A 9447-nucleotide genomic window follows, 5' to 3' on the forward strand; every position below is an offset into this window, starting at 1 on the left:
AAATCTCTCTTGCATTTACTTTCTGTTTTTATCTCTCGCTAACTTCTCGATTGCACTGCATATAATCACACCTCTCGAACTAACCCAAACTCGTGCTAACCAAAAAGGGGATAATATTTCCGCTGCGCATAAAACTTTGTCTTCACCTCGTGAGGTATCGAACCTAAACATCCTAAGTTCAATACACACGAGAGGTCGAAAAGATTTGCAAAATCTTATACAAGTCTATTCACCCCCCCCCCTCTAGACTTGTACCCCATCCCCTTGGGACCAACAGTACATTTATTCTAACACCTAGTCCACGATATAAATTGCCTAGATGGACCAACTTGGCTTAATTTAATCTAATCTAATCTAATATATAATAACGTCATATCTTTTGGTCACAAAAACTCGATCAAATTCCCGCCCAAGTAAAACTACGGCGTTTTCGTCGATAGATATTGGTGGTTGCGTTTAAGATGTCTTGTAATTGCGACTTTTGAAATTTGATCAATTAGCTTTGGCTGCCCAAACATTGTTATTAAATAGATGAGAGCGTAATTCAATGTATATTGATAATATGAAACCGAAAGATATAAAATACAAGAGATGCTCTAAACACAATATACAACCATAGAGTCCAAACTAGAATAGAACACAACTAAAGATATAATCCTAATACTCCCCCTCAAGCTCAAGTGGGATGAGAAATAACATTGAGCTTGTCACGTAGCAAAGTGAAACGAGGCCTAGCCAACGGCTTAGTGAAAATGTCAGCAACCTGATCCTTCGTAGAAATAAAGTTAACTAGTAACTCCCCCTTCGCCACTTTGTCCGTAACAAAGTGGTAGTCAATTTCAACGTGCTTCGTACGAACATGAAAAATAGGGTTAGCACAAAGATAAATAACCCCTATATTATCACACCATAGCCGGGGAGGTGACGCAAGAGGTCACCCCAACTCACACATCAATGACACAAGTTAAGTAACCTTAACCGAGACATCTGCTAACGCTTTATACTCAGCCTCTGTAGACGATTGAGCCACAACCTTCTACTTCCGACAGGACCAAGAGATCAAATTAGAACGAAGATAATCCGCATAGCCACTAGTAGACTTGCGATCTTCAGGCGAACCAGCCCAGTCAGAGTCACTAAACGCATGCAAACATCCGAGGTAGACTAACGCAAACACAAACACAAACCAAACTCCGATACTAGGTAGGATCAACATACGGTTCAACTGAGTCATCAACAGACTGAGCAACAGAAAGTGGCGTAACTAAGGCCTTACAATCAACCATTCCAGCACGCTACAAGATGTCACCCATATAACGACGCTGAAAAAGGAGCACACCTGGTTAAAGCCTTTCGCCACAAGACGAGCCTTGTAGCGCTCCACAGACCCATCAGATTTCCGCTTGACACGAAAAACCCACTTACAGCCGACCACATTCATACCAGGTTGAGCCGGAACAAGACACCAAGTCTGATTCTACAAGAGGGCGTTAAACTCTTCATCCATAGCCTCACGCCACTCACTATGACGAACTACCTGAGTAAAGCATATCAGATCAAAAGGAGCAGGCGGAGACACCGAAGCATGCAAAGCTACCGGACCGTGAGACATGTGGCGTAACATCATCGGATGGGAGCGAGGAAGCCCACGCATACACTTACAAGGGCGAGCAAAAACATGCCACATGAAAGCACCAACAACAATAACAGGCACCACCGACACAGGAGGCACCGCACGAGAGAACCCAGCAACTTCCCCTGACACACCAGTAACAGATTTAATATAACCACCAGTAGCGGGGCATGGAAAAGGAAAGCTGCATTCATCAAAATGAACATGTCTACACTTTACACACAAAAATCTGATTAGTGTTCAGGTCAATGCATCTATAACTACAGAAAGACTCAGAATAACCTAAAAACACACACCGCGGTGGAGACCGGCAACCACGACCACAGCTACCTCGCTGCTGTCAATGTCCATGACCTCTACCACACGAGGAGTCACCACGGTCGTCCTTGCTACGGCTTCGCTGAGCAACCATGGCAGCCGGAGAAGCCAGCGCACCACCAGGAACGTATTCATCACCACAGATGAATTCATTCGCCATCAAGAAATCAGACAGCTCGGCCAGCGTAACTGCCTCCTTCCTTGCCGTCAGGTTATCCACCAACGGACGATACTCTAAGCGAAGCCCTCGGAAAATGTACAGATTTTGGTCGGCAAGCGTCACTACCCTACCATCCAGCGCCAAATCTGCAACCAGCATTGAAGCTTTGCCAAGATAATCTACAACCGACTCATCACCCTGGTGTAGGCCTTGAAGCTGCCTTAGAAGCCGGAGAGTGCGGGCTCGCATCGCCGATCCCAACGCCTGTTCAACAGAGGGCCAAACCTGCTGGGAAGTAGTTTTTCCCACTGACAAGTGCATGACTGATGTAAGTTTAGTTGTGATGGTGAAAACGGCTGTGAATGTCGAACTATGAGGATTGGGGTTTATGACACGTAGAAAGTCGTTACCTAAACTATAGGCACTAAGGTCAATCCATAAGGATCCAAGTAAATCATATTTGGTTTTGGATTAAAACTAATGTATTTTTGCTGTTTTGGATTAACGTGAAAACAAGATTAAAACTAGGATTAAAATCAATTGGGAAAGATGTGTTAGATTAGGTGTATTACTATATTGATGCATTTACCACTTCAATTGGGGGACGAACAATAACCCTAGGTTCTTGAGGCAAGCACAAAAGAATCCAAGTTTCCACAAGGATTAGAACAAAGGTTGCCACATTTCCATGGCGTATCAACCTAAATTCTTTAAGAACAAAAGCTTTGTATGCCCCAATCTACCCCTATTTCCATAGAAAGGAAATTAGGTTAGAGATTGGGAAGGCTCAAACCTTCCATCCAATTTCCATTGAAATGGAAGATTTTCCAAAGACAAACAACAATCATTGCGCATTAATCATTGAAAGATAGAGCAAATAACCCAACTCAAATTCAAGAACCCTAAATGGGTGTTCATCTCCTTTATGCAATAATCATATAAATAGCATCAATAAGAGTAATAAACACCAAATCTAACCCATATAAACACCAACCCTAATCACTCATTTCTAGAGTAGACATAGCAATATCAAGCAAAGAAAGCATTAAATAGCAATAAATGTAAAGGAGAGAAGAGGTGAAGAAATAGACCACTTTTGTATTAAATGGAAGGGAAATGATGTTGAGATCCACTTCAAATCCTTGTATTCAATGCTCCCAAGAGTTTCTAAGAGTAAATCTAAGCTAATCTAGGCTAATAAGTTCTAAGGAAATGAGGAAAAATAGTTCTAGGCTAGATAGGGTTCGGAATTTCTCAAAAATGCATAAAAACAGCTTTTATACTGTGCAGGGACCGCGACATCCAGCCTAGCATCCAGCCAGTTGCTAGGTCGGATGGCTGGGCGAATCCTACAGCGGGTCATGCGGCCGCACATCCAGCCACATGCTCGGCCACATGTGATCAATTTTCCAGCTTTCCTCCCGCTTCGTGTTCCGCTGCTCCGATCCTCTTTGAGTGAAATCTAGGCCTCCAAAGTTGTTCCATTATGCTCCAGGAATCCTCCTATTGACTCGTTGTGACCTACTTTATCTAGAAACATCAAACCACACAAACAAATCATAGATTCCACTCAAACTAAAACACTTTGTTATCAAAAACGATTGAAGTATGGGGTAAAAAAGGGTTAAGAATCAAAGGTATCAACTCCCCCACACTAGAACTTTTGCTTGTCCTCAAGCAAAGACAAGAATAATCACTACCAAGCAATGAACATTTATTCCACTTCCTTCCAGTACCACCAAATAGTCCACAAACCCATTCATGACAACCTGTCCAATTTCAAGAATCATATAGGCTTTACAAACGAGTTTCCTTCTCAAGCCAATAATCAAGTGCCAAAATTATTAGATTAGGTGAGGACCCTGTGTGCACAAATGCTAAGTTGAGATTATGCAAAACATGGCTAAAGATGAGATCCCATAGGCTTGCCTTTCGTACTCCCACTAGATTAACCTTTGGAGTGTATGAAATGATCAAATAGGTCTTTATTCGGCTTATAACGGGGCTAAGGGTAAATGGTTTAACAAAGAAGGGGTAAGGAAAGTAAACAAAAGGAGAGAGTTCCACATCTATTCACAAACTAGGCTAGAAGAGAATTGATAGTAAAGAACAAATGAGCACTCTACAAAGAAGATTAGGGAACACTCTCAAAAGGTGGGAGATTGACACAAAGATCAAGGAAAGAATAAACACTTTAGCTTTTATTCACTTATTTTCTTTTTTCTTTCACTTTTCATGAATTTCAAACATCTTTTTCAACTTTTTCAAACATCTTTTTCTTCATCACTTTTTCTCTTTTTCTCAATTCTACAATCAAACACATTTCTACAACTCACTCTATTTATTTGACAAACCCCCCACACTAGAACAAAGCTACGTAGAGTGATGCAATTAAAGATAGGCTCCAACAAGAATCTCTTCTAACTTATGAACAAATGCTACATTCTCTCAAGGGTGGAAGGGAAATATATATATTTTTTCTTTTTAGCTAAGGGCTAAGAGGGTGAATTAACAGGGGTAAAACAAAGAAAAACAAACATAGAGGTGGAACAAGTGCTAAGCACTTTATTGAATGAACAAAAGGCTCAAAAGGGGACAACTATGGATAAACACATATTAATAGGGTAGGCTAAAAGGCTAAGGGTTAAACAAAAATGGCCTATATCATTTCAAATCATGCAATTTCCTAGGATTTCTCATTGGGGAGTAATAGAGCAAGTTCTAGCAAAACAACCGTTACCAGAATCTCACATAAGCCTTCACTAGCTAAGCACAACACACAGGATCAAAATTATTCATTTATTCACATGCAAACAAGGATAGCAAACGGGGAAAGGGGAAGAAGAAAGATTTTTTTTTTTTTGCGAGCAAACGGCCGGGTAATCGGCCTAGCATATGGCCGGATGTTAGGCCGTGTGCTAGGTGCCTGGAACATCAATTATGCACTGTAAATACTCTTAAAACCTCCGGCTACCCATTCGGCCGGATGGTGCCCTCTCCAAAAGCGAAAAAATTTTGTGTTGATCTAAAAGCTATGATTTCATCACCAATTCATCCCCAGACAACTTCTAAGCAATTTAGCACTTCAAAGATTCAATTTCATTCAAATTTCCATCATTCCCAACACTCTTCAATGCACTTGGGATCATTCCTCACTCAAATTTTTCAATTCAAACCACCCAAAAGCAACCAAATTCTCCCCATCAATGCAATGCAACACTTAAGATTTATGAAATGCAATAGATATATGCCAAAGAACTTAGGGACAAGTTCCAACTCTTAAAACAAAAAGGAAATAAGTAAAGGCATGGAAAATAAGATAGCATGGGGTGTCTCCCATGAAGCGCTAAATTTAATGTTGCTAGCTCGACTCGACCTTATTTTCATCAAGTTCCGGTGGGAATGAAATGGGATTGAGGCCTTCCAAGCCTTGAGAGATCTCTCATGAACTTCTTGTATAATGAGGAATGACCATTTAAGTTTTTCACATCTTTTGTCATGGTTGAGGGTGGCACTTTCAATGGGACTTCAATTTCGTCATGATTGTCTTGTACTCTTTCAAAAATTTTCTCCTTGATCTCAATCACTTTGCACTCATCAACATAGGATGGTTGATGTTTGGCCATCTTAAAGATATCAAACTCAATTTTGTTTTCGGCGACCTCCATTATGGGCATTACCAGCTTGCCTCTCTTAACATCAATGATCGCGCCGGCGGTAGCTAGGAAAGGCCTACCAAGGATGATGGGGACCTTGGTGTCTTCCTCTATGTTAAGAACCACGAAGTCTCCCGGGATAAGAAATTGGTCAATCATGACCGGGATATCTTCAAACACACCAACCGAGCGTTTTATGGAATGATCCGCCATCTTCAAGGTCATATTGGTCGGCTTGGGCTCACCGAGATTAAGCCTTTTGCATAGAAAATAAGGAATTAGGCTCAACTTGCCCCCAAGTCACACAAAGCATGACTCACAACAAACCCTCCAACAATACAAGGTATAGCAAAACTTTCGGGGTCTTTCAACTTGGGGGGCAAGTTTGTTTGAAGCACTGCACATGTTAAGGCCCCCTCACTTAGATCAACAATCGCACTCTTTTCCAATTGCTTCTTGTTGCCCAAAATATTCTTCAATAACTTCTTGTATGATGGAATTTGAGTGACGACCTCAATAAAGGGCATGGTGACCTCCAACTTATTAATCATTTTATGAAATCTGCTCTCTCTCTCTCTAGGTTTCCTTTAATTTTCACAACCGTCGTGGAAATGGCAATAAGTTGTATGGTACCACCGAGTCCTCAATCTCTTTGCTTTTTCGCCCTTTCCTTTTACTAACATTTCGCTCTTCTTGCATAGGAGCCTTTTCCTTTGATTTGTCTTTTTGGATAAGTGGGTCCTCATCATTGTCACTCTCAAGAATGTTTTCAATTTCAACTTCTTCTTTTTCTTGGTCACCTTCATTTTTCTCAACTTCATTCTCAATCACTTGATCATTGGATGGGTATGGTGGATCTTTCAAAGCTTTCCCACTTCTAGTGGTGATGGCATTCACTTGATGTCTATGATTTTCGGTGGTAGCTGGGAGTTTACCACTAGAAGAGGAAACTTGAAGAGGAACTTGATTGCCTCCCCCTTGACTTTGGGTCTTAAGATTTTCCATCTTGGATTGACGCTTGTTCATTTGGTTCATGATCATGCTCATGAAAGTTTTCATATCTAGATCTTGTGTAGCTTGAGATGACCCTTGATGGCCTTGATTGTTTCCATACCCTTGTCCTTGGTTGCCTCTCCATTGGTTTCCACCCCTATTTCCTTGATTTTCTTGGAAGCCTGGGGGTGGATTTCTTCCTTGATTGTTCCATTGAGAACCATATTGATTTCTCCCTTGTTGCCCGAAACCTTGATAGCCTTGACCTTAGCCTTGGGGTTTAGAATACCCAACCATATCAATTTGTTCCATATTTTGTGATGAGCCTTGGCCATTAGCATCCAACAAATAACAAGATTGGGAAGTATGGTTCCCTCCACATATAGCACAACAGGCTACCATAGCCATATATACTCTGCGGTCCGGGTAAATGACAAGGAGAAGATGGGTGAGAGTAGAGAGTGGATGAGTAAGGAGCTTGGGGTGGCGGTTGAGTCACTACTTGCACACTTTGTTTCGACCCTTGCATCATTTGTTTCAACATGTGTTGTTTGAAGTAATATGCGATGTTTCAAGTATGGTCTTTGAGCTACTCAAACATCCCGGCCGGTTTTTCCTTCTTGAGTGGGTCACTCCTCTCATTATACCAATATGCGGTGTTTGAAGTAATCAGCTCAATCAGTTCTCTCCATATTTCGGGCCTATGTCCATGAAAATGTCCCCGAATGATGATGTATCAAGTATGGTCTTTGAGCTATCCAATAGACCCTCATAGAATGAAGAAATAAAGTCCCCTGGGGTGAGCAAATTCTTGGGACATTGCCTTCTCAACTCCTTAAACTTCTTCCATGCTTCATGTAGATTCTCATTCCCAAATTGTTGGAAGTTTTGAATGAGCTTTTTCAATTTCGTGGCCTTTGCTGGTGGGCAATACTCTTGCATGAATGCCTTGTATAATTGCTCCCATGTGAGAAAATGGTTGGCCGGAAAGGAGTTGAGCCAAATTAAAGCTTGATCACGGAGTGAAAATGGGAACAACCTCAACTTTATAGCATCACTCGGAATCCCATTCATCTTGATTGTTTGGCATATCCGGTCAAAGTGCACCACATGAGCTTTCAGGTCCTCCACTCTTGCAACTCCAAATTGGTTGGCTTGGACCATTTGTATGAGATATGTCTTAAGCTCAAAATTGTTTTGCATCCACCCTCGGGTATACAATGCAATCTTCCTCTTCAAATTCCAGGGCTAGATGAGCCGCTATTGGTGGTTGCACACCTTGTTGAAACACAGGTGGGATCCCTTGTGGAAAGTTTTGTGCAAATTGTTGAAAGAGATCGGGATTCATTTGATTTAGAAGGTGATGCATCCCAATCCCTTGCCCTTGTTGTTGTGGTTGAGGTTGTTGTTATTGCCCATAACCTTGGGGGATGGCACCTTGATAGACAAGAAATTGGGTTTGCGGCATCGCCATTCCTCCTCCGAAGTAGGGGTTCACATTTGGGTTCGCCATGAATTGTTGTACCAGTATTTGGATGGGAGGTACTGGTACTAGAGGCGCATTTGGTTGCCCTCCTTGATTGTCCTCATGATGTTCCCCTTACCTCGGATTTTGTATAGTGCTTGTTCCATTAGGGGAGATTTGCCCCGGGTTGCTAGTGTCTTCGATCTCCATTTCAATCTCAAAGTTTTCAAACTCCTTGAGCCACCTGAGCAAGATCTTTTTGTCCCTCCTTATGTCCTTCAAAAGCTCTTGGTTAAGTTAAGGGGAATCAAGTTCACTCTCCCCTTTGATCTTGTGTGCATAAACTAAGAAGACACCTAGCATCAAACACCAAACAAAACAAACTTTGAAGCACTTTTGGTTATGGGTTAGTGAAAATAAAACTTAAGGTAAAATAAAACAATAATAGAAATAAAAACTTGATCTCCTAAGGATTTACTAACCTTAGTGCTAAAAAATAAAGGTAAAAACTCAATACAACCAAATTACCAATCCCCGTCAACGGCGCCAAAAAGTGATGTAAGTTTAGTAGTGATGGTGAAAACGGGTGTGAATGTTGAACTAGGAGGATTGGGGTTTATGGCACGTAGAAAATCGTTACCTAAACTCTAGGCACTAAGGTCTTGGAATCCATAAGGATTCAAGTAAATCATATTTGGTTTTGGATTAAAACTAAAGTATTTTTTGTGTTTTGGATTAACGGAAAAACAAGATTAAAACTAGGATTAAAATCAATTGGGAAAGATGGGTTAGATTAGGTGTATTACTCTATTGATGCATTTAACACTTAAATTGGGGGATGAACTATAACCCTAGGTTCTTGAGGCAAGCACAAAAGAATCCAAGTTTCCACAAGGATTAGAACAATGGTTGCCACATTGCCATGGTGTATCAACCTAAATTCCTTAAGGACAAAAACTTTGTAAGCCCCAAATTAAACCAATAAATCTATTTAGATTAAGGAAATTAGGAGAATAAAATAGAAAATATTATTTTTCCAAGGGTAAACTAGTCTTCCAAAAAACAACCCGTCATAAAACGATAATAATCCTTCCACGCTATGACTTCCTAACCTATTTCTTCTCTAACAATATTGATGGAAACAAACAACTATTTTTAATAAATCAAAACTCCACAACAAAAATCTTTAACGATAGTATAATGTATTGCAATTAACATTGAT

The sequence above is a fragment of the Ipomoea triloba genome, chromosome 12 (genome assembly GCF_003576645.1).
Source record: "Ipomoea triloba cultivar NCNSP0323 chromosome 12, ASM357664v1".
Lineage (NCBI taxonomy): Eukaryota > Viridiplantae > Streptophyta > Magnoliopsida > Solanales > Convolvulaceae > Ipomoea > Ipomoea triloba.